General features: G+C 41.9%; 1 protein-coding gene across 3 annotated transcripts in view; it reads right to left on the reverse strand.

Moving 5' to 3' along the window:
- The window catches only part of NR1I2 (nuclear receptor subfamily 1 group I member 2), a 70,678-nt gene extending 51,797 nt beyond the window's left edge, over positions 1-18,881 (reverse strand). Inside the window, exon 1 of one of the 3 annotated variants that reach the window (XM_077118226.1) lies at positions 16,602-18,881. The gene's annotated coding sequence lies outside the window, so the exon portion shown is untranslated. Of the gene's footprint in view, positions 1-11,536; positions 11,709-16,601 lie in introns of those variants that run through there. The other 2 variants (XM_077118227.1, XM_077118228.1) reach the window with 2 other exon arrangements.
- Positions 18,882-21,835: the final 2,954 nt, after the last annotated feature.

The raw sequence follows: 21,835 nt of genomic DNA on the forward strand, positions 1-21,835 counted from the left end.
AAAGTCCCCTTTGGGGAATAGTGAGAACAGGGAAAAATTCAACTTCCCCAAGTTGAATTCTTGATATTCTCACAAGCAGTGTGGACAACCAAAGCTATAGGCTGAGCCCCCTGTCTTGGGGTTTGTTCATATGAAACTTAACCCCACAAAGGATAGATCAAGCTTACTTAAAATTAGGCCCAAGAGTCAACCCCAAGAGAACCTCTTTTGTTGCTCGGATGTGGCCTTTCTCTCCAGCCAACACAACAAGCAAACTCACCACCCTTCCCCTGTTTACGTGGGACATGACTCCCAGGGGTGTGGACCTTCCTGGCAACGTGGGACAGCAATCCTAGAATGAGCTGAGACTCAGCATCAAGGGATTGAGAAAACCTTCTCAACCAAAAGGGGGAAGAGTGAAATGAGCCAAAACAAAGTGTCAATGGCTGAGAGATTCCAAACAGAGTCTAGAGATTATCCTGGAGGTTATTCTTACACATTGAATAGATATCACCTTGTTATTCAAGATGTAATGGAGAGGCTGGGGGGAAGTGCCTGAAAATGTAGAGTGTGTTCCAGTAGCCATGTTTCTTGATGATGATTGTATAATGATATAGCTTTCACAGTGTGACTGTGTGAGTGTGAAACCTTGTGTCTGATGCTCCTTTTATCTACCTTGTCCACAAACGAGTAGAACATATGGAATAAAAATAAATAATAGGGGAACAAATGTTAAAATAAATTTAGTTTGAAATGCTAGTGATCAATGAAAGGGAAGGGTAAGGGGTATGGTATATATAATTTTTTTTTGTTTTCATTTTATTTTTTTTTCTGAATAGATGCAAATGTTCCAAGAAATGATCATGATGATGAGTATGCAACTATGTGATGATATTGTGAATTACTGATTATGTATGTAGAAAAGAATGATCAAAATAGGAATGTTTGCATTTATTTGGTGGTTCTTTTTGGTATTTAAAAAAATAAAATAAAAAATTATAAAGCACCATAATGAAATACTACTTCACACCCACAGGAATGGCTATAATCATAAGACTGTAATCATAAAGACAGATAATAATAAGTTTTGGTCAGGATGTGGAGAACTGGAACCTTCAGACAATACTAGTTGGAATGTAAAATGGTCCGGCCACTTTGGCAAAAAAAATTGGAAGCCATTTAAAATGTTAAACATAAATTTACCATAAGAACCAAAAATTCTAATTGTGCATCTTTCAAAGATAAATGAAAACATGTGCCCCCACACAAACTTGTACATGAGTGTTCACAGCAGCATTTAAACTAGACCCACAGGTCCTTCAACTGATCAACGGATAAACAAAATGTGGTATATTTATATAATAGAATATTGTTCAGCAATAAAAAGAATGAAACGCTGAATACATTTTACAATATGGATGAGACTTGAAAACATTATCCTAAGTGAAAGAAGCCAACTACAAAAGACCATTCACATGAAATGACCAGAATAGGCAAATCCATGGAAACAGAGAATAGTTAGTGATTGCCTGAGGTTGAGGGTAGGAATGGGAAGTGGCTAGAAATGGACATCAGGCTTCTCTTTGGAGTGATGGAAACGTTCTAAAATTAAATAGTGGTGATAGCTCTATAACTCTGTGAATATACTAAAAATCATTATACTGTACACTTTAAATGAGAAATTTTATGACACATAAATTATATCTTAATAAAGCTGTTTTTAAAAAGAATGAATTAGACATTCCAGAAATGAAAAATACAAATATTTAAAATTAAGAACTCACTGGATGGTTTTAACAAAAGGCTGGACCAGTAACAGACAGAAATAGTGAATTTAAATTTAGCTAAAGAAATTGATATTCCAGAGACTAGAATTCAGGTTTGGTTTCAAAACCACAGAACAAGACAATTAAAGGCCCAGAAACTGAAGTCTGAATACTCCTTAGGAGACGATCAAACCTAGTTTCAGGATCAGCCTTTGCTTCGGACTCAAGAATATTGAGCAGCAGGACACAAAAGAAACTGGATATACATGACAAGATCTCAAATCAGTATCCTAGTTCAAGCCTTTGAGAAGAACCAATTCCCTGGTATTTCTACTAGGTAAGAATTGGCTAAAGAACCAGGCATTCCAGAATCAAGAATTGAGATGTGGTTTCAGAACTGAAGAGCAAGGCACCAAAAGTGGAGCAGAGGGGAATCTGTGAATTCCTTGGCAGATGCCCCAAATCTGAGAGAAGAGTTGACTGTTCAGCAGCACTAGAATGACCATTTAACTGTTCCAAGCAGATCCCATAATTTCCTCCCTCAAATTTTTCAGCATCAATAACAATTCTTGTCTTCTAGTCTACACATCCTTTGTTCCTTTGGATCCCTTTGGGGGTTATGCAAACCAGGCACCATGTGCTGTGGTGGTCTAGCCCACCCAGTCTGTGCAGGGGGAAGAGAACTCTCACCCACCTCGGACCCTAATGAGTCACTTGTCAACGGCACTGCCTCCAGAAAGGGGGCTTTTAGAGACTCAGACTCCTTTCTGTCCTCAGTACCAAGGAAGATGCCAGGATCACAATGAACACACTGGCCTGGAGGTACTACAGTCAAATAACTATTTGTAGCATAAACCTGATAATAAAAAACAATGGAAGGATCTAGGTCTACAAGACATAATTCTCTTTATGCAGTGGTAGGATGGTGGTGCCAGGCTCTGACTGCAGAATTAGAAGCTTCTGAAGGGACACTTTGACATCAGGACCCACTGAGATAGACCTGCAGTGGCATCTGGCAGTCAGCTAAAGAACCATCTTTTCTATGTGACTAACTGCACCAGCTATATCTAGGAACATCAAGCTTTTATATCAATGTCTGCCGTCCGCAGATTGAAAGTAAGAGGTACAACTTTTTCTGAAACCAGATGTGCAGAGCAGGGCTCTCCAGCCACCCGAACCATCCTTCAGTAAGGAAGATTTTCAGGCTCGGCTCTGCATGCTGCAGAGCTCCCCAGGGCCTCAGCTTCAAGAGGAGGGAGATGACACTCTCAACACCCCAGTCCAGGCCTCTTTTCCTTTGATGCAGCATCAGCGGAATTTAAAGGATGATGAACAAGGAGGGCACTGTGTTCTGAAGTAAGGCTAATGCACAAAGAAGGGTAAAGCACCTGGGACCCTAAATGCAGATTTTTACCGTGCCCCTAGGCAGTGCTTACCTTCTCTATGCACTTCATTGAGTAAATGTCCGGTGAAGCACACAACCTCCGGAGGCACCAGGGGCACCTGACAGGGGACACATTTGCTGAATCCTTGATAAACAAAATCATTTTCATGACCAATATGATCTCTTCCCTATAATCATCATTTTCTCAGGAGTGTGGGCCATCCACGGACTGCAAATGAACTTAGGGAAGGAACAAAAGTCTATCTGCACTTCCTTCCCTTCTGGTCTGGAGGAAAAGCAAACTTGAAATGAAGTTGATGTGTGGATAATGAGGGTATGCTATGTATTTCATTCACAAAAATGAGCTTTTCCCTAATGTGAGGGCTGGAATTGGAAACTGGAAACTATCTCAGTATCCAGCAATAAGAGAAAGATTAAACATATCATGATGTATTCTTGATGCATACTATTGTGTTTTCCTTCACCCATTTAAAACATACAGAAAGTTGCAAGGAAAATTACAATAGTAACATCATAACAATCACAGAATAAAATCTGTTGATATTATTTCCACGTTTTTAGGTTTTTCATTTTTACCTATTTTTGTATAAAATTCCCAATTATATAATAAATTATATGTGTTCCAGTTTGTCACCTTTATACTCAGTTTACTCCCTGCTTTTGAATTGCTAACTCCTAAAAATACAACATGGTGTATCAAGCTGTATAGCATTTATACCGGTGTAACAAAAATATCTTTGAAAGAAATAAAGACATTTCAAACAAACAAGACTTGAAGAATTTATTTCCAACAGACTTGTATTACAAGTATATCAAAGGGAGTTAATCAAGTTGAAGAGAAATAATCTCATATGGAAGCATGGAATTTCAGGAAAGAATGAAGAGAACTGTAATGGGAACGTAAATATATGACAATATTGATGCTTTATAATTATGATGATTGACAGATACAGAGATAGGAAGATGGATAGAATGTTAAAATGGAAATAGTGATTAATTCAGTTGTGGGATTATTTTTATGCCTTATTCTGTAATTTTCTCTATTTTCCCAGTTTTCTTTTTTATAGTAAGGGTTTGGTGACTAAATGCCTAGAGGCTGACATTACCAAGCATCGCAGCATTAAGAAGGGATGCAGAGGGAGGTCAGCGACGCCTTCTGCCTAGACCATCTGAGTCCTTTCATAGGGTGCTGACTGCTCTCAAAACCATTTCTTTTCCGTGGAATGCTCATTTTCAGTTTAAGATCCTCTGTGTTTGGGGGTAGTAGCAGGGTATGCTCAGGACTTCAGAAACCACACAGCCACCATGAGGATGGGAGGGAAAAGATATATATATATATATATATATTTATCCAGCTACTTCATTTGATAAGAGGCCCCAAGTCCCCCGTTAAAGGGAAAATGGAGGCCCTTCACAAATGACAGCACATGTGAAAGGTTAACTGTGATCAGGGAGCATCCAGCGGCCTTCAGTCTCCTGGAGATCAGAGAACTTTTCCTTTTGCTCCCTGGGGCTGGAGAAAAATTGAGTATTGTCCTTCTCTCTACATCATGAGGCCAGGTCCTCATCCCTGCCCCTGAATTAACTCACTCTACTTGCTAACTTCTCTGGCGCTCAGCTTCCTTTCCTATGAAACGGAACCTGGCTTTGGGTTGAAGAGGAAGAGCATAGTGAGCTGCTGCAGAGGATGCTGCCTACGGCAAATCCTGCAGGACTAGAGGGAAGGGCAGGAGGGGGGCGCAGGTGTGGCTCAGTGGTAGAATTCTCACCTGCCAAGTGGGAGACCCGGGTTCAGTTTCCAGCCTGTGCACTTCCCCAAAACAAGCAAACAAAAGAAAGAAAAAACAAAAAAATTCAACAAATGGTGCTGCAATAATGGGTCATATGAAATTTGACCCCTGCCATACAGCATACAAAAGAAAAAAAAAAAAAGAGTGAAGGGAAAGGAGGCCAGTGAGGAACTGTGGGTTCCACACAGAAGCCAGCCCAGAAGAGAACTCCTCAAGGAATTGAAAGCACACACTTGAGAGAAGACAGCTTTGAACCTTGGACAGGAAGAAAGGAAAGGAGAGCTGTGCCCCCTGAGAAGATAATGGAGGAATATCCTAAAGAAAATGTGAGTTAAGGCTCTGCTGTAGCAGGGACAAGGATTTCCAGGAATAAGGTGAGAGGAGGAGTTGGGAGGGGGTGGTAAGAGAGGGGAGTAGCACAAGGCCTGAAAGAGAACTGGGGACTGATTAAGGGAGCAGAGAAAGGAAAGCAGAGCAGCCTTGAAGGCTCAGTGGACTCACATGTGTGGGTGGTGTCCGTAGAGATGAATGATGACAGGAGGCTTAATACTGGGGCTCTTGCAGAGTACCCACCGGTGCTGGGAGACGGGTCAGCGAGCAATTTCAGCTCCTGAACTGGACCCTGTTCCAATTCCCTGGACCTGAGATTTCCACTGATCAACAGGAGATTAAACTGTGAAGCATGGCACACTCAGTGTGGATATTCAAATGATACAGGATAGACATATGATCATGACTACAAACTGGGTAAAAAAAATCCCCAAAATGTGTGTATTTGCATGTTCCTTCCCCTGCAGAAGGAACATGTGAGATGGAGAAGTTATTTCAGGGTGTGGCTTTTTTTTTTTCTATAGAGGACTACAGGGTCGGTGCTGAAAGGAGACTTTGTATCTTTAGAGCGGAAAGAGAGAGGGCAGAAGAACAACCAGTGACCCATGGAACCAAATATTTGGAGACTGACTATGAGAACACAGGCTGAGCAGGAGTGCTGCAGACACACCTGGGCCAACAGGCCTGGATTTGGGTAAAGACTTGATAAGTGATTGCCTTTATGTGCAAGAAAGAACAAAATGCTCAGTAGAAGTACAAGACACTGCCCTTTAGTTTGGGAGTTTAGCTGAGATGTATGCAAAGGAGAATATTCCATGAAAGCCCATGAAGAAAAGCAAAATACTAGAAGGGGAAGAGTCTCAGGAAAGAAACCTTGTCAAGGAGCATGGGATATAGTTTAAGAAATAGATAGAAAGCAAAGGAAGTGAGAATGAGGGGTGTATTTAGAAGAGTGAAAGAGCAGAATGAAAGAAGTTCAAGCAAGAGTGATGGACTCGGACCTGGTATCAAGTGATTGATTGACCAAAAGGGAAAAGAGAGCTATGAGACAAAATAAAGTTTCAGTGACTGAGAGATTTCAAACAGAGAGGAGAGGTCATCCTGGAGGTTATTCTTATGCATTATACAAATGTCCCTCTTTAGTTTATGGTGTATTAGAGTGGCTAGAGGGAAGTGCCTGAAACTGTTGAGCTGTGTTTCAGTAGCCTAGATTCTTGAAGATGATTGTGTAAAGCTATAACGTTTACAATGCAAGTGTGTAATGGTGAGAACCTTGTGTCTGGTGCTCCTTTTATCCAGAGTATGGACAGATGAGTAAAAAATATGGATATAAATTAATAATAGTGGGGACAAAGGGTAAAATATATTGGGTAGATGGGAACACTAATGGTCAGTGAAAGGGAGGGGTAAGGGGATGGTATGTATGAGGTTTTTCTTTTTTCCTTTTATTTCTTTTTCTGGAGTGATGCAAATGTTCTAAAAAATGATCATGATGATGAATACACAACTATGTGATGATATTGTGGGTCACTGATTGTGCACCATATATAGAAAGTATGTGTGTGAAGATTTCTCAATTAAAAAAACATTTTAAAGAAAAAGTGAAGGACCGGGCTTGGGCCTCTGTGGGAATGGGGAGGCAGATCAAAATGGGTGCAAAGCCAAGCCACAGGTGATGGGCATACTTCCTAAGGTATGTCCACGAGAGAAGGGGGAGAGGCTGCTGGTTAATGCTGAGGCAGGGAAAGGGTCACAAAGAGAAACTGCAATAACCCTAAACAAGGGAGAAATAGCTGCCTGGGTGAACCAAGGAGAGTCAGAGCACTTGCTAGGCTGAAGATCTATTAGGTTCACAGTGTAATGGTCAGAGGGCTCTTGACCAACCCTCTCCTGTCCCAACCCCTCCCAGGCACATATGCCCACAAAGCTAGCCAGGACAGTCCATACTGCACTTGACTCTGGTGAGTGACTCTCCAAGGTCACAGAGAGAAGGAGGGTCACCTAGAGATGCAGGCCATCTTCACTTCTGCACTTCCCTGGTTCACTTGCTGGCTTGTGAGCAGACCAACCCCAGCTGACAGATGTCTCCTCAGCCCCTCCTGCCTGGTGGTGTTTGGGAAAGAAATTTCATTAAGTGTTCAGTTCAGTCAATGGTAAGCAAAAATGCCCTTAGTCAACCTTTGTGGAGTGTATAAAATTTGAGGATCCCTGTGTAAGCAAAAGAATATGAAATTACAAGTACAAAATTAGGTATCAAAGGGAATATTTATTCAGAATGAGAAAAGAAATTATAATAAATTATGAACATTAAAAATGACAAGGTACAGACATCATAAAATTCAGAAAAATAGCATAGCATTTAAATTAATCAACGGTCTGTCACAGCCCTCTAATATCTTTCATTGTGTCCTTGTGGTAGGCAGAATAATGGTCTCCAAAGAGATCCATGCTAAAATCCTAGTATGTGTGAATATATTACCTTATATGGCAAAAGGAACTTTGCAGATATAATTAAGGGTGAGTATGCTGGATTATCCAGGGAGGTCCAATATAACCATATATATCCTTAAAATCAGAGAAACTTTCCAAAGTCAGAGAAGATGCGACAACAGAAAATGGGTCAGAGAGATGCTTTCTTGCTGGTTTTGAAGATAGAGGAAGGGGACCACAAGCCTAGGAATCCTGGAAGCCTCTAGAAGGTGGATAAAGGAAGGAAACAGATTCTCCCTGAGAGCCTCCTTCAAGCATTACAGCCCTGCTGACACCTGGACTTGAGCCCACTGAGAACTCTGACCTCCAGAGCTGTAAGATAATATACTTGTTTGGTTTAAGCCACCAATTGTGGGGAACTGGTTACTAATGCACTCCTCATAGAACGATGATTTATAATGCCATTTTTAATATAAAGAACAGAAACAGAATAAATATTTTCCTCTAGTATGGCCAAAGCTTGCTTTGAATTTTGATGGGGAAAAGCTTCTTTCATCTTCATAACTTGTTGAGGATTGTTGTCAAACTTAAGAAAACCTCTATCAAGATTCTGTCATACAAGCCATATTTGGAAGAATCTTCCATGGACTAGGTTCTAGCTCCACACAACCCAAACCTGGTTTTATCTCCTTTACCCCATGCTGGACACCACAGGACCTGATACTATTGTGACACAATACTGGCTCAGACTGCACCTTCATGTCTTACAGTGGATGAGCAGGCAGAGGAGGACATTCCTGGAACCCTATAAATATGCCAGACTAAATGGATTCCTATCAGCTGCCCTCAGCCTGATTCTCCCAAACGCCCACCACTTAACTACAGGGAAAATACAGCAAAGGGGAAATTGAAATGGTTTTAAAACAACTGGAAAGTTCCCAAAAGCTTATAAGAAGTTCCAAAGCTTCACTTTCCTTGACTTAAATCTATCCTTACCATTAGTTGTAAGCTGCCGCTATGCGATATGCTAGAACTGGAATGGCTTTTATAAAGGGGAATTTAGTCAGTTACGGCTCTACAGTTCTATCGAACCTATAAAACTGAGCCTCACAAGCTGCAGGCCTCCAGGGGAAATCATATATCAGATCAGCAGGCAGACCCCTTACTGCTCAGTTGCACCTTGATGATGTCAGGCCATAATCCTTGACAAAAGTGGCCAAACAAGAGACCTTCACGAGGCTCCTTCAACTGATGGGACGGGGTGGGGCTGCTTGGCCAGCTATCCACCCTCCCCGCCTCTGCTGCACTGTAACTCTCTGATCTTACTTAGGAGGCAAGGCTGGAGGCTGTGACTTTTCCTTCTGGCAACTCTAAAAGCAGAGGAGAGCGATGGAGGCTGGACTTTAGCTGGAAGGGAACGGCAGCAGGGTGGGAATAAAACTGAGGTCTGTGATTTCTGAAAAAAAGACCCATTAAATAACCTTGTTTTGAGGACAGGGATCAAAAAAACAAACAAACAAAAAAACAGGTTTTGATAGAAAAAGGTATTATTTCTCCAAGCCCAGTGTTTCAAGATTAGGAAAAGTCAAAAGACAGGTGTGTGAGAGAAGCTGCCGCCACCTGGGAGGCATGTATATGAGGGACAGATGTGTTGTATATGAGTGTCCAGGCCATCCAGTGTCCGTCCCTGCATAAGGGAATCTTGTACATGCTCCCGCCCGTCCTGCCCACAGCTGCACTCACGGGGGCTTCTGGTTGCACCAGGCCTCCAGGCCCCAACCCAAGGGCAGCTGCTCCACAGGCTGTCCAGGGGCCCGTGAGGGACGGCATCATTTCTCTCACCCAGGGACAGGTGGTCCTGATCCATTCACCTCATCTCCTGGTGAAGCTCAGCATCAGGCTGAGGTCCAAAATAAAAGGCTGGTACCTGGGCTGCTGCCTAGGGGGCCACCACACTGAAAGGACGCCAAACAGTGCCAGAACAAATCAGAAATGAGGTGCCTGCTAGCTCAAGTGTCACACGCAGCTTCTTCCTCATAGCACGGGGAAACTATAAATTGTTTCCTTTTCCTGCCAAAGTGATCATCACCCCGGGGTGAAAATTTAAAACACTCCTTGACAGTTGCAGACCAGGCTCTGTTCAGTGTTGGGAGGCACCGCCAGGCCTGTCACACGGCCACTCTAGCCAGCCACCAACCCTGAGGGCAGCCTGCGGCAGGCACAGATGGGGCCAGGAGTAGAAGCACGTGTGGGGTGGGGCTGTTGCAGGGAATGAGTGGGCTGTTCTATTATTCAAACAGCTTCACAACAAGTTGTCTGGGTCGGAAAAGGGCATGTAATGAATTGCTTACTTTTTACCTTAAAGAGCATGATAAACATGATTTAAGAGAACATCACTTGTCACTAACTAAATGTTGATAAAAGATTTAACTACTATTAAAAGGGAAGCCAGATTATTCAACTATTCGGTGTATACACATATCGAGGCCCTCCCTGCCTTGTGCACGGGGGTTGTGGAGGCCACGAGGAAGCAGGAGTGCAGAGACAGAGAAGCAGCAGAAAGGGGGTTGCTGGTAGCTAAAGTTGTTAAAAGCACTACTGTGGGGAATGAAAAGATCCAGGCTGATAAAGCTGCACTTGAGTCTGAATGACCTTTTGAATTCCTGAGGCCTGGGTCTGTGCCTTCCTGTCCTCCCATGTGTGCTTCAGAATCCCCTGCGTAACCCATAGCATGTGCTCATGATTCATGAGTGCGATTGTCCAGCTGCACTGTGCACACAAGTCGCCTATGCAGATTCCCGTTCAGCGGGTCTGGGTGGAGCCTGAGCACCTGGATTCCCGGCGTGCTCCCAGGTGCTGCTGCTGCTGGCAGGCTGCCGTCCACAGGGAACAGCCAGGGCGCGAGAAATCTAACCCAGACGGAAAACTGCCAGTGGACGAAAAGGATGTGATGGGGAAGGTGGCTGAGTGGTAGCCTGAGGATGTGGACAATATAAATGTTGCTAAGGCTTTAGAAAATAGAGGAAGTGATCAAAGCAGAAGCATCACGTGAAATGGTTTGCATCATAAATTGTTGTTTAAAGTCAACACACATCTGGGAACCAGATTGACAGCCTTTCCCAGAAAAAGGGTCTGAGCAGGAGATGCAGATAACATTTAGTCTTCAAATGAATCAAAGCAAGTTGCTTGTGGAACCAGGCCATGGGGTTATGGGAAGAAAAGAGCAGGCAACTCGGAGCTGAAGTAATAAAGTTAGAGTTTAAGCAAAAGGGCAAAGGGGGGGGGGGGGGACCATGGCCTCAGGGCCTCAGAAGCTATCAGAGACAGCAGGATTATAAAAGTGAACTACTATAAAATAGCTGAACTGGCTGGAAGGTAAAGAGGGGGAAAAATAGGTAAAGGGAAAACAATGTAAGAATTCTGAATTGGTAACAGTTCAACAAGTGAAGTTTATGAATCTACTGGTTTTGCTCAATGAAGGGAGAAAATTGGTCAATTTATTAGCTCACGCTTATACAGGTTTTGTGTAGCTTATAAAAGTTTCAAAATCATTATCTCATATTGAAGTAGGCTAGCACCGGGGCCTGAGCGGAGAGAGAAAAATATCATGAAGGAGCCCTTGAGCCCTTGGACAGAACACCTGCCTGGTGCTACTCACGGAGGCAAAACACCCGCAGCAGCTGACCTGCCCAAATGCCCGATCAACAACCACGAGGCCCTGCCGGAGAGAAGGGAGGGGCCGGAGAAGAGCCCCAATAGGGAAGGGGGAGAGGAGTAAGTAAAGCTGAGCAATAAAAGCAGATTGTCCCACATGGCCTGAGCCTCTGGCCTCTCACCTCTTCCTTGCAAGAGAGCTCGCATGGTCCTTCTCACATGCATACCGAATAGATTTCTGCCTGCTTATTCTATGCTGTGCTGTGCCCTTGAATTCTCTCTTGCATCTTGTCCAAGAACCTAGAAAGCCGAAACCCAGCAACAATGCCAAGGTGCCATGAAGCAGGCAGAGAAGGGTTTATCCCCAGTTGGGCAGCGCAGGGCGTATTGCTCCTTTTACAAATGAGGAATTTGGAGACTCAGAGGTGTGTCTAAAGTCACAAAGAGGAAGCAACAGAACCTCTTTTTGGTTCCTTTTATTCTGATTTTCTATAGTGTAAATACTCTAGTAAGTTAGATTTTTATCACAAAACTCACAGGTTAAAGTGAAATCATATATATGAAATTATTTTTAAATGGATGAAATATTGTGAACAAAAGTGTCCTCCTCCTTGGCTCTGGCATGGGGCAGTCCTCCCTAAACCCTGCAGTCCTGCACCCCTGCCCTCTGCCAAAGGAACTCAAATAGCAGGAGTCATATTTTAGGAATTTAAACTCCTAAATTCCTTATGGCTGCTCTCTTCAGGAGACCATAAGTGAAATCAGCCTTTGTGCCTCCAGGAATCCAGTCATCAGGTCCAAGAGGTCAGGACAGGAGGTTTGTTATTAAATACTGGTCAGGGTTGAGAGCTGGCATTAGCCCAAGTCAAAAGTACAGCCTGTATCCTTTTCCGATATCTAACAGGGCAGGAAGACCTTTGATTTAACTGCCCAGCTCTTACACATGCATGTGTAGTGTTGTGCTTACCCATGATTTTAGAGTTTCACTCTTATTTTGTTTGGAATTCTGAGAGGCCAAAGAAAATTATTTCATATATTACATGGAGCACTGGATATGTCTCTTTATCTCAATTTCCAGTTGGATATTCAGTTTATTTCAGTTTTTCACTGAAGCTTAAGAAAGTATGCCTGGTGGGCAGACAGGTGTCAAGGAACTTTTCCCAGTCCCTTCAAATCACCTAGAAGGCAAGAAGGGTCCCCACACTCTTTATGTCCTGCCCACACTGTGGCCAGAACATCAGCATCTGGGGTGTGAGGTCAAGCAGAGCATGGCAACACACCAGAATTGGAATGAATGTTGTCCCTATTCCCTTAATTTATTGTTCCTTTTTATGGAAAAATTATTGTTTATAGTCACTATTGGGTTAACTCTGATCCCATAACCCTTAGGATGAGCCATCTAATTAAGAGAGTTCGTTAGCTATGAAAATAAGTTGAAGAAACTAAAAGATGCTGAAAGCATTTGATAAAACTCAAATAATTCTTGATTAACCAAGAGGAATAGAACCATAGATATAGGACAGCTAGCAAGAGTTTTACTATGCATCTTACTTATTGGAGAAGCATTTGAATAGTTCTTATTAATGTCAATGTAGAAATTTCATTGCTAGTTCTATGATGCAGAAGCTTCTTAGAGAAAATCCTCCTGCTTAAAGCACACTTAAAAATGCTGGATAAAGTGTATGCTTAAAAATATTTTTTTCCATGCATGTTTGAGCTGAAAGGAAACTAAGGGACAGAGGACAGAATTTGTAGGACTATGCGAATCCAGAGAAGCTAAAAGGGGGAGTCATCATGTCCAGGGGTCACCTGCGGATTCCTGGTGGTCTGTAATCTGGATTTGAGTGGGCCACAGGGCGCAGGAGACAAAGCCTGAGGCCTGAGCAGAGTACCCAGGTCTGACCAGACTTGAGCATAAAGTCAGGATCCCCTAAGGCTGACGTCCTCAGTAGGATGCCCCACCAAGGGAGCCCTAGAGATCCATGGCTTTCACAGTTTTAGCTCTGAATGGAGTGGGAATAAAGATCCAATTGAAAATTCCTAATGACGAGCTGCAAACAGGTAATATGGACCAGAATTCATACTACTTGTATGGCCAGTAAACCCGAAGCTTGTAATGATCCCAGTTGGTACTATCCCCAGGCTCCTGGTAGAAGCAAATATAAATCCTCTAGGGAAAAACACTTTCAATCCCAGTCTCAGTGAATCCCAGAAGATTGGGTTCCAAAAAACATGGGTTCACAGTAAGAAAGAAAAATAGATTAAAGTCAGGAACACGACAAGAATACTTAGGACATTTGTGCATTTGTGAATGGTACCGCTTAGAGCAGTGCAGTAGACACCCCATACAACGTGTGTACCAACCCTAACCATCCCCTATCACATTCTGCTGGAGGGCCAAGAAAAGGCAATAGACCAAAAAAAAAAGTCAACTATTTTCATAACTATTACCATAATTCAGTAAGGTGACAAGACAAAATATCAAAACACAAAATGAATTTCCTATATACCAAGGAAAGAATCAATTGGAAAAAGTAAAAAAAAGCTATAACGGAAATTGGGTCAAGAATAGGAAATAAATACAAAAGAACAGAATCTCGAGAAACAGACATATGTAAGTGAGTATGTACATGCTAGAGGTGACATTTCATATAAATGGGGAAAGGAGGAGCTTTTCAATAAACTGTATTGGAATAATTCATAGAAGTAAGTTTCAGATGGACTAAAGACTTATTTTTTAAAATGATAAAGTATAGAAGAAAGTGTCCCATAATATTTCCATAGTCTTTGGGGTTGAGAAGACTTTCTTAAATAAGCCCCAAAGAACAAAATCCATAAGGCAGAAAATTGATAAATTCAATTACATCAAAATAATAATAACAATAGCAATATAGTAAAAAATTTACATTGAATAAAAACGTGATATAACCAAAGTTAAAAAAAAAAGTGAGAAACATGCAGAGACTATTATATGCATATCAAAGGATTAGCATCCAAAATAAAGAAATCTTACAAATAAGTAGAAAAAGGTAACCCAATATAAAATGAGCTAAGGATAGAAATGAACAATTCAAGAACAGGAAATTCAGTAGCCCTGAATTATATAAAAAGATGCTCAACCTCATTAGTAATCAGGGAAATTTAAATATAAAACAAAGTTACAGTTTTATGCATTCAATTGGAATATAATAATTTTTAAAATAAACTGCAATCGTAGGTGAGGATGTGGAGGAGAGGTTGACAATGGCTGTCTCCTGGGGGAGTAGAGGTTGGTACAGCCTTGGGGAGGACTATTAGACAGGATCAAAAATTAAAACGCATGTATCCTAGGACATAATTCAACATCTCAGTATTTTCTCCAGGGGAACATCTGCACATTTGTACAAGAAGACATACAGTGAGATTCATCACAGCATGCTGGCAAGAGTGAAAATTTGGAAACAGCTCACAAATCTATCAAAAAGGAAATGGCTAAATAAAAGGCTGCTACTCTGTTAAATACTATGTAGCAGTTAAAAAGAATGAGGTAAAGCTATATAGCCATCTGGACCCTCTCCAAGCCATGTCTGTTGATTGGAAAAAAGGTTACAGAATGAGAACAATACGACAACAAATTTTTTATTAGTAACATACGTGTATGGATGCAAAGGAACCGGCTGACAAAAAAACACATCAAACTGGTTGCAGTGGTTATTTGGGGGGAAATGGGTAATCAGGATTGGCAGGATGGCCAAAGAAGAATTTAGCTTTATCTATTACTATTTTTTCATTTTACAAGGAGCATGTTATCATGTAAAACTTTTTTATTCCTTTTTTCTTTTTTTAATTTATTTTTGTTTTTTCTTTTATTTTATTTGTATTACTTTTATAATTAAAAATTGATTACCTTCAAACAACATTTTAATCAGTTTTGTGGTTATTATATTTTATGTCATAATAATCTAGGAACAATTTGATTGTTTTACATTAGGGGCCACAAACTATTTTTATGAAGAACCAGAGTCCTTTGCGGGCCATACTATCTCTGTTGCAACCAGTCAATTCTGCTGTTGGAGGGCAAAAGCAACCACAGACAATACCTGAATGAGCAGGGCCATGTTCTAATAAAACTTTATTTACACAAAGAGCTGGTGGGCCAGATTTGGCCTGGGAGACATAGCTGCCAACCTGCGATTTAGATTAAGTTTATTATAAAAATAAAATACTCTAAAAATAAGTCTTTTAGTATACAGAAAAAAATATTTCCAATTTAGCAGCTGATAAATAAGTAGCCTCTTGAGCTTTATTTGGAGGAATTTGGACTCTGGCTATATCAGTGCAGATCAAACATCCATCCCAGTGTAGATGATCAGGTCACCTTGGCTATCTGGGTGGTGACCATTACTTTCACAGCAGCGTCAGCCTGCACCCATTTTGTGGAATGGGATTAGTACCTGTAAAACGACTCACTGAATCAAGGTTCAGTGGCTTCAGAGGTGTTTCCCGACCAGTCTGAGATGAGGAGCACCTGAAAGAAATACTTTAGGCCATATGCTGAGCCCAGACAGGCCAGGCTCTGTTCTGTGGGATAAGGTGCTACCCATTGCATGCAGGGCTAAAAGATTAACACTGGTCTAAAGCCAACTCAGCCCCAGGACTGTTCAGGGTGTGGCACTGCCTCTGAGGGAACTGCCTGTAAGGTGGAGAGGCCGTGTGACTGTCACGCTGCTATGTCTCTGCCATGGTCCCTGGAGCTGCCAACACTACTGACCCAGCAGGCCAAGAGGAACTAGGGCTGGGTGGGCCACGGTGGCTCAGCAGGCAAGAATGCTCGCCTGCCATGCCAGAAGACCCGGGTTCAATTCCTGGTGCCTGCCCATGTTAAAAAAAAAAAAAAAAACAGAGGAACTAGGGCTGATTTACTCCCAGCTCCTGCATTCCCAGACTGTGAGTATTTTCTGGGTCAGGGTACATCAGCTCTACAACAGAGAGGGGGTTGCTTGTATGTGTGATTTGTGGCTGCAGACTCAGAACTGAGTGTTTTACTGTGATTATTTCTCTAGGAGCCAAGGGCAAGGTACGAGGCACCGTTAATGTTATTTAATTGGAAATGATTGTCTTCATGATTCTTTTCAACCCGGAAATAAGAAAAGCAGCAAGGCCAACACAATACAGTAGAATCTGCAATGATGCCAACCTCTATGCAGAGTATACTGTGCCGTGCAGTGGTTAGCCCCCAGCAAAAGAGTAAAAAAAGAGAAATCATACCTGCTTAGTGGCAACTTCTTTGCTCTGACTTCTCTTTTGTGGTCCACTTTCAACAATCAGGAGCAAAGGATCAATCAAAACTTCAGTATACCTGGAGTAGCTGCCTTGTTAAAGATTCAAGCATTTGCTTAATCTTTTGCTTTTTGCAGGAGTGAATACCTCCCTTGCTTGCAGAGAGTCAGAGGGTCTTGTTTAAGTGAAGGTAGAGCTTTCTCTTTCCTGTGTTAATCACAGGTCTCATTTGCCAGGATATCAGCCAATCTTGTCTCGTACCTTCATTTCAGTCCAGGTCAGAACTAGGCAGTAAGTGGCACTCCTAAGTCCCAAGTCCAGCACTTGAACCAGCAAATGAACAGATTACCGTATTTACTCTCATTAAATCCTCCCCACTTTTTTCTCTTAAATGTACTTACGTGAAACATAGGAGGAGAGGATTGTTACTAGTATCTGCTTTGTCTAAGTATTTCTGAGCAAACTTCCCTGTGCTTCAGACCCTGGGGTAAAGTTAATTTGAATCTAGATCCTAACCTTCCTCCTTCCTTTATCAAAGCCACTTTCCTGGATAGTGTTACTTGATGTGAAAGTAAGCAAAGTTTTGAATTATGACGGTGACTGTGAGGCCAGCATGTTTACATGAGAGAGAGAATGAGAGAAGAGGGGGCTCAGCACAGTTCACAAGGCTGTGGCCCTGGGCTCCAACCTCAGCGCCTAGGGCTGACGGGGAGCTGGGAGAGCAGACCAAGGACGAGGAGTTCTAAGGGCTCTCGGCTCCTCCTACCCCTGTCAGGCGGAAGTAGCTCCTCCTCAGCCTTGTCCTTCATGTTCCTTAGTAGCAGCAGCTAATGGCTGTTCTAGTTCTCAAGTGAAAGGAAAAGACAAAAAGGAAAATGCATTGGATTGTTTCCTCTACTTGATTATCAAGGGTGTCTTATGGCAAATGTGGAGAGTGGAAATAACTGCTCCTTTCTAAAAGGCAGACTAAGTACATGCCTCAGAGAACAGTAAAGCAGGGTCCTCCATCCCAATCATAATATGATAAAGGAAACAGAAGTAGAAATAGAGATGTGGGCATGGACATGGACATGGACATGGACGTAAAGTAGAACCTTGTTTGGGGAACTTTGAATTTCTTTACACTTATTTCCTGATTCAAATTTTCTTTCAGATTACATGTTTTGATTCAGCCCTGGTGAGAAAAGCAAAGCTATCCAAGTACAATTTTGTGTTTAAAACACATTTAAATTGGTCTCTTTTCTGCTCAATTTGCTCCTCCTGAGGGATGAGGAGGTTTTGCCTCACGGTACTACCAAGGAGTCAGAACTTCTCAAGTGCATGCTGTCTTGCTCTTCCCAATCAGCTTCAGGTGGAGAGCTCACAAGGTCCACTTCTCTGCTCTCACTTCCAGCAGTGGAAATTGGGAACCATGGGCATGAGCTTGTTACTTCTTTCAGTTGAGTGTCAGGCTATCCACAGGGGTTTCTGCCAGGCTTGGGGAGCACTAGATTATTGTCCTCTCTGGAGAGAGAGGACCTGGGATAACTGAGATACTGGTTTTGGGTGCCTACGGAAGCAGCCTGTGTAGAGTGCTCTGGTGGCAGGAGAGAGAGCAGCCTGGACTAGACACTGGGCCTGATGGTGGCTCAGTGCCCTGAGAAGCCACAGCCACATCCATGGTGGGTGGGACAGCTGAAGAGGGTGAAGGACCCAGTCCAGGAATGCTTGTTTTCCAGGATGAAAACTAGGGCTGTCTGTACTGATAGACATTCCTGTGCTCAGGAAAAAGGCCACAACTCCAGCTTAGGAAGGGCAGCTTGCCAGAGTCCTTGGGTCATAGGTAAAATACATAGCTTTCATCATCTCTCAAATCCCTCCTGGCTCACAAAAGGCCTGGCCTTATCTCCCTTGTAAAGATGGTGAATTATTTACAGCAGAAAGACAGAACTAGGAATGGGCCACAAAATTGCTGAGGCAAAGAAATGATTCTCAGATTTCTGCAGGAGTCTCACTAGATCCCTTCTCTTTGGATGTTATTGTGTGGTATCATGAAGCAGAAGGCAAGGAGAAGGGCTGTAGGATGGCCATGATTCTCTCGTTCATAATCCTAGTCTTAATATTAGGTACAGATCTATTTTGAACAAGCTAAGAAAAAAAAACGGAAAATACATACCAGTTATTAGACAGTCTATGGAGGCCTCAACTGAGGGCCCGAGTCAATCTCAAGCTCAAATGGGAAGTAGCTAACATTTGAGTTTTTTACCTTATTCTAAACTGTCTTTTTCTACTGCAACAACCAGATGTACAGAGCTCCCAAGTCACTTGGAAGAGAAAAGTTAGACCTAATGAGCTGAGGGGATTTCCTTAATGTGAATTAATGTTTTACTTCCCACCAGGGAGTATGTTTTTTAAAAGAACAGACAGAGACAACCGAAAGAATGATGCGCAGATGGTGGGACTTCAGGAGAATTCCGAGGAGGAAAGATATTTTTTAATCAGTCAGGTGATCTTTCTCAGAATCTCCTAGATTACTCTGGGGTGTGTGTCCCAGTATGCATCCAGAGTGTTGTGGATTGGATCATGCCCCCCACAAAGACTTGTTTCAAGTCCTAAATCCTTTTTTTAGGATTTACATTTGTAAATGTAAATTTATAAATTTACATTTGTAAATGGGATCTTTGAAGGACCTATTAAGGTGAGGCCAAATTGAATCAGGGCAGGCCTTACTCCAACATGACTGGAGTCCTTTTAAACAAAGAAAATTTGGACATGGTAGTAGGACAGTAGAAATGAGGAGACAGTGGGAGACAGATAGGTGATGGAGGCAGATATTAAGTTATGGACTACTGGCAAGCCACCACCAGAACGCTACAGAATGCAGAGAAAGCATGATTCTGATGACACCTTAAGTTTGGACTTCTACTCTTCAAAACTGTGAAATAATAAATTCCTGTTGTTTAAGCCAACTAGTCTGTGGTATGTGTTACAGCAGTCTTGGTAAACTAAGATACAGGTTAAGAGCAAGGATTTGAGACTCTGACCCACCACAAACCAGTGTTTTGGTTCTTGGGTGGAGACAGTAGAAAGGAATCCAAGAAGAACAGGAGCCTATTTTATCACAAGTAGAAGCAGTGATAAAACTCTTCCCTTCCTAGTAATGGCAGGGTCCAGCAATTGGGGCTAACCACCAAAATTGAGCCTTGGCTGCTCCAGGCTGCATGATTTCTTCAAAGCTCCATAAATCATGCTTGTTGTGGTTGGGACGCCACAACACACATGGCGCTGGTTTGAAGTCATTACATACCCCAGAAAAGCCATGTTTTCTTTCCTAATTCAATCTTGTGGGGGCAAACCTATTTAGGTTGGAAACTTTGGATTGTTTCCATGGAGACGTACACACCCAGTTGTGGGTGTGGAATTTCGATTAGATTACTTCCATGGAGATGTGCCACACCCAGTTGTGGGTATGGCCTTTTGATTAGATGGAGATGTGACTCCACCCATTCAAGCTGGTCTTGATTAGTTTACTGGGGTCCTTTAAAAGGGAAGACATTTTGGAGAAAGCACAGTTTCTTCAGAGCTGACAGAGATGCAAACATCTGGAGAGACTTGGAGTGCTGACAGAGAGAAAAAGATGTTGCCATGTGCCTTCCCATGAGATGCTAAACTAGCCAGAACCCACAGTTGTGTCCTGGAGGAGCTAAGTGAAGGTCTACAGATGCATAGAGAGAAAACCACTGGCATCAGAAGCTGGAGGCAATGGAACTGGGAACAAGGACCAGCAGATGCCAGCTATATGCCTTCCTTTCTTGAGTCAAAGTATCCTTCTCTGGATGCCTTAGTTTGGACATTTTATGGCCTTAGAACTGTAAACTTGTAATTTAATACATTCCCTTTTCAAAAACCATTCCATTTTTGGCATATTGCATTCCAGCAGCATTTAGCACACCAAAACAATGTACTAGAGGCTAGAATCTTTGCAAGCCTTTGTTTTCATCTCATTTATTGAACTATCTGCAGCATGTGATGTCTGCATCTTATTCCCTTACTTGGTTATAATCTCCCTGAAGGCAGAGGCCCTTACCTATGTCAAATAGCATTTTGAAGGTGTTCCATTAGGTTCAAAAAATGTTTTAAATATGGGCCTTTATTAACTGTGTGTGCTGGTTTGAATCTGTTGTGGACTCCAGGAAAGCCATGTCCTTTAATCCTCATTCAATACTGATGGCTGGGAGCTTTTCGATTATTCCCATGCAGATGTGACACCCAATTGTGGGTGGTAACTTTTGATTAGATGGTTTCTATGGACATGTGTCTCTACACATTCAAGGTGGGGTTGCTTACTGGAGCCCTTTAAGAGGGAACCATTTTGGTTCCAAGAATACTGTTTGGGTTCAAGCCCCAGTCCTGTCACTTATTTATTAGCTCCTTAAGTGTGAACATTTTTCACCTTAAAGGGCATTGTATTAGATGACATCAAACAAATAAAATATTTAGCATTGCTCTCAATGCAGTTTTAAAAAGAATTAAAATTTACTTACAACGAAATGCACAGAGCTTAAATATACTAATTGAGAAAAATATATGCACTTTTGTATCACCATGCTAATCTAGACATAGAATACTTTCATCACCCAGATACCCCGTCCAGTCACAACCCACCTGCAAGAAGCAACCACTTTCTGATCTCACTGTTCAGTTTTGGCTGTTCAATTTTACAACATGAAACAATACTTTAAGAGATTTTTTTGTGTGTGTCTGTCTTCTTTTGCTCAACATAATGCTTTTGAGATTTATGCATGTTGTTAATGTTCATTCATTATTATTGTTCAATAGTATTTCTCTGAATGAAAAATACTACAACTTAGTGATCCATTTTCAGTTAATAGACAGTTGATTTATTTCCATTTTTGGCTATTAGGAATAAAGCTGCTATAAACATTCTTGTACAATACTTTGTGTGGTTATGTATTTTCATTGCTCTTTGGTAAATATTTAGAGTGGAATTGATGAAGCAAAGGATACCTGTATATTTAATTTTATTAGAAGTTGTCAAACTGCTTTTCAAAGGGACTGTACCAATTTATCCCACTAGCAACATGTGAGAATTTCAGTTGCTGCACATCCTCACTAACATTTGATCTAGTCATTCTTTTTTATTTTTTGTCATTATATAGTGAAATGGTGTGTCACTGTGGCTTAAATTTGCATTTCCCTGATGACTAATGATATTGAACACC

This window comes from Tamandua tetradactyla, chromosome 10 (genome assembly GCF_023851605.1).
Source record: "Tamandua tetradactyla isolate mTamTet1 chromosome 10, mTamTet1.pri, whole genome shotgun sequence".
Classification (NCBI taxonomy): domain Eukaryota; kingdom Metazoa; phylum Chordata; class Mammalia; order Pilosa; family Myrmecophagidae; genus Tamandua; species Tamandua tetradactyla.